The sequence below is a fragment of the Penaeus monodon genome, chromosome 38 (genome assembly GCF_015228065.2).
Source record: "Penaeus monodon isolate SGIC_2016 chromosome 38, NSTDA_Pmon_1, whole genome shotgun sequence".
NCBI lineage: Eukaryota > Metazoa > Arthropoda > Malacostraca > Decapoda > Penaeidae > Penaeus > Penaeus monodon.
In genome coordinates, this window is record NC_051423.1 from 15,325,323 (window position 1) to 15,330,322 (window position 5,000).

Here is a 5,000-nt window from a genome sequence, read left to right on the forward strand (position 1 = left end):
TTTCCCGTAAGTAGGATGGGGTCTAAATTTTAAAGGTTGAGTTTATAGCCTGGGTACATGATTTAGACTTATTAAAGTTGACAGCAGTGTCAAGGGAAGAGGGTGTAGTGGGCAGTGGTCGGAGCCGTGATCCAAGGAGAGCCAGGGGTCAGTAAATCAGAAAAGCTAGATTCAGGGAGCCTATTTGAAATAGAATTTAAAATCTTCATTACTGGCCAGGTCAGCCTAAAATATGCGGGGAATATAAATGGTCCACCCCTCAGGGTCTCATATGGGATAAGAGCTAAACTTTAAATCAATGGAATAGCGTACCCATGGCCGCAGAGGACGTTCAGGAGTGACACAAAGCCACCCTTTTATCCATTCAACACGGCTCTCACACCTCAGGAACTGGACAGGGAAAAGGGTTGAAGACAAGGAAAAGGGAAGAAGGAGAGCAAGACCGTACAAATTTGTTGTCCCAAGGACTGAAGCCCAAAGTAGGGAGACCCCTAAAATTTGGGCCTCAGTCTCCGTCTCCTATGTCCCCCGACAACAACGAGCAAGGTATTGGGGTGTGTGGGGGGGGGGGGGGGGGTAATTTATTAAATTTGAAACACACTAAATGATTTAACTTTTTTATTATCTAGGTCTAAGTTTTCCATTTACAGGAACAAGACATGCCTTGAGGTATAGATCCTAGCCAACTTTAAATTTTTCACGCCCTCATTCGAAAATGCTGAAAGGGAAAAGGTTATTGGTATGTTTATTTAACATTGTACACATAAACTTTAATACTAACATTATCTTTGATATTTACCTTGTGTTTGTGAATATTATAAATACCATCATTATCATTAATTTTTACTTAATACATGTGAATTACTCTTTATCATATTGGAAATACACTGAATCAAATTTAAATATCCATTCTATCAATACATCACTATAAAAAAAATCCGACACAGAAAATTAAATAACTTTTTTACCCACTCTTCCTTACGGATTAAACGGGTGTGGTTAAAAGATGGAAACTGTTTCTGTGAGGTTTCCGTTCATTTTCTGTTTTTGACGGTGCAGCAAAATAATGGAACAGACGTCTTCATTGAGTTTTCAGTTTCTGTTTCAGGGGGTGAACCTGATCTAGATCGTGAATCGGGGCGGGTTTTAGTTGCATATCCCACCCAACTCATTCTGTGGTTCTTTCCCAAAATTTTCCCGTATTGAGGAGGAATTCAAAGAGGGGTGACTGGAGATATTCCTAATAAGTTTGGGGGGATTTGCAGCAACGAGTATCAGTATTCGGAGAAGATAATTGGATTCATTAATGATTCTAGCCGCGCCGTCGGCTGGATTCTTTAAAAGTTGTGTGGCTGACAAATAAGAAAATTATGTTTTTTTTGGGAAACCACGTGAGACACCTAGAGAACGACCTTCACTATTTGTGGTGTGTGTGCGTGTGCGTTGGGGTGAGTGTATGGGGTGAGTGTGAATGCTTGTTTTGTGATACTCATAGGATTTTTCTAGTGAGAAAATTTGTTTGCCGTCATAAGCTAACAGTATAAATGTGTTTATTCACCCTGGGGTCCCTCGCAACGGGCACGAGAAAAATGTTATAGATGTATAAAATTTCCCCATTTTACTTTTCGTTTCCCTTTGTTTGGTATGGAAGGTTTAAGTTTGGGGACGCCTTGATTGTCTTCACTCTCCCACACACACTTTCCTCTCTGTCTCACTCTCAACTTTTCCCCTTTTTCCCCTCTCTCTCACACACACATATTTTCTCTCTCCCTCTTCCTCCACCACACACACACACACACACACACCACACACACACACACACAACAACACCACACACAACACAACCACAAACCCACACACACACGAAAAGGGACCCTAATGAATGGTAAACGGGAGTAGTAAAGTTTTTGATTTGACACTTTATTACGGAAGGAATAAACAGTAAGGAACACACAAAACGATGTTTAGGGTGATGTCCGGCCCAACCGCCCCGGGGAGACCAGAGGCGGGCGCCGGGTCACGTCGAGCGCTGGGCACAAACTGAGAGGTCAAACGGGGCAGTTTTTAAATGCATCTCCCCCGCTGAGCGTTGGTTCAAACCGACTTAGAGCCACATGGCAGCCAGCACGGTTCTATTGTCTATGGCTTACCAAATTGTGCTTAGTCCAGCCAACCCACAACCACACACACTCTCCTCTCTCTTCAAAAACACATACACACACGCACGCACACCACCCCAACACACAACACACACACAACACACACACACACACACACACCACACACACACCACACACACCAGACTCTCTACTCATTCCAGACTCATTTTTCTCTCATTCTCACCCCTCTATCTTTCTCACACTCTCTCTGTCATTCTCTTCTCTCCCTCTTTCTCTCTCTCCTTTTTTAGTATATCAAAAATTATCCAGTCTAGAAGTAGAAAGAAAAAAGTTTTCTCCCCCCTATCATCTTCCCAATTATGGACTTTTCTTTGTTTTTAGACTGAAGTTTTATAAAATTCTTTATTTCCTTCAACCTGTATTTTTTTAAAAACCCCAGGGTGGGGGAAAGGGGGGAAAGGTAAAAATAAAAAACAAAAAAGGTGAAGAAAATGCTGGGTAGGAAAAATGTGAAACCCTAAAGGTCTTTAACAATATAAAAAACAGAAAAATTTTTAAAAATGTGTAGGGATAAGTAATTAAAAAAAACAAAGAAAAATTCACGGTGGAACGGAAAGGAAACACACCCCCCCACCACCACCCCCCCACCCCCCACAAAAAAAAAAAAAAAAAAAAGAGAAGGAGAGGGGGGAAAAGGGGGGAGGGGAGGGGAGGGAAAAAAAATGGGTAAAAGCAAACCCGTCGGACGCAATTTTGTTTCGCCGGCCCCCTCGTCTCTCGCCCCCCAAAAAAGGGAGGCGGGCCCCGGGTGTTTTTCAGGGTCGTGCAGAAAGCTCGAGGCCGAACCCACGCGTCCCCCCACCAGGGGGAAGCCCCGTGGGGGCGGGGACGAAGTAACAAAAAGCACTTTTCCCTTTTTTTACACAAGTTATTTACCCGTAACTTTCTATGGGGACAATACAGGGGGGAAACCCGCATGTCCACGCACAAACAGCTTATAAAAGGTAACCCCAGTTTTTTCTCAGGGCACAAGGGCCCCACGAGGTCTTCACAGGGGGCAGCACCCAAATGCGTCTCACGGCTTTTTCCTCGCTCCCGCTCACAGCCGCTGCGTTGTTTGCCCCGGTCCCCTTATGGTTAAAAAATGTTTCGCACAAGACTAAGACCCCCGGGTAGCAATATAAAATTTCCCCCCCGCTTCTCAGGATCGTGTAGACTCCCCCCTTAGACAAAAAAAAAGAGAAGCATTTTGGGGGAGTTTGGTTTTTTCCCCGACCGCTCTCAGGAAGAATAATTTTTGCCTACAGTTCCTTGCCGTAAGTGTAGGAAGTAAAAAAAAATAATGGATATATTCGTGAAGAACAGAGAGGATGAAGGAATGTGCTGGTAGGCCGATTGTCTCTCTCTCTCTCTCTCTCTCTGTTTTTACTTCTCTTTTCCATCACTCGCTCTCGTTCTCTTTCTCTCAAGAGTCTATATATTAAATTTCTGTAATAAATGAAAAAGCCTCCTACGTTTTTAAGCCGACCGTTCCATCGCGCTGGCTCGTGATTATCTAGCCCGCATACTATATACTAAGATGAAATGTGGTCCCCTGGAGTAGATATGTTTGACAGCCCTGCGGTAGAAATATTGACGTATTCAGTGCTTCAAATGACAGAAAAAGTATAAATGAGAATAGATATCTTTACAATACAAAAGACAGAGCTATTCCTTCTTGTGAGATGGAACGGCGAGTAAAATCTTAGGGCCTCTGCTTTGAGAGGGGGAAGGAGAGGGAGAAAGAGAAATGGAGAATACGAGGAGAGAGAGAGAGAGAGAGAGAGAGAGAGAGAGAGAGAGAGAGAGAGAGAGAGAAATTTTGTGAGATAATTAGGCAGAGAGAAGGGGGGGGGGTGAGAGTGGGATAGAGAAAGAAATAGAGAAATCGAGGAGACAGAAAAAGAGAAGCAAAGTTTGAGAGAGAGAGAGAGAGAGAGAGACCGTGGGACTACCCTCTTTTCAGATTCCCTAGGGTGAGAGCAGCCTGGGAGGCCACACGCAAGATCTTTTCGATTACAGCCTAAGCAATCTTATGGGATTGTATTTATTGTACTATGCTCAACTGTAAACACTTTATCTCAATAACTCCGGGGCCGGATTCAATAAGCACTTACGATGGTAAAATCGCTGGTAGCTACGATCGCAAACAGACAGCAATGATATTCACTAGCAACTTGGTACCATGGCAAATTTAACCAGTGGTCTGATCGTTGGCAAGTCTGTTGGCAACTCTAGGGGAGTCGATGTCGTTACGTGAAATGTCGTCCAAAAATCAACATTTAAGCGAACCTATGGGTTTCTTTTTTATAACTGGATATAATTGGTATGGGCAAACACACATCACGACATGGACACCGTGAAAAAAACATATTTCACATGAAACTTGCAATAATAAAATCCACAGTCTCGTAAAGTAAAAGACGACATAGGCCTATATAAGATTGTCGAGTTTATGAATCGATAGACGGGTGAACTCTTCAAGAATTCTTCTCTGACATAATTATTACAAATATATAGAAAACATATGGAAAAAAAACTAACTTACTGATACATAAACTGCCAATGCCAACATTAACCGAGTGAACCAACTGTGTCCGTCGGCACTTTTGGCAAAGGACAACGAACTCCAAACAGCATGGGCTTGAAATATTTCCTTGTTTTGACGATAGATGGCGAGGAATAAAAATCATGTTTGGACCGGTTCTTTATTTGGCAATGGTGAAACATAAATACATAAATAAAAACTGGACTTTTTCTTGGTTTGCGGCAAACAGTGATATATTACTTTAAGTGTTTATATTGGTTTCTATTTATACATCCACATAATGGTTATAATTA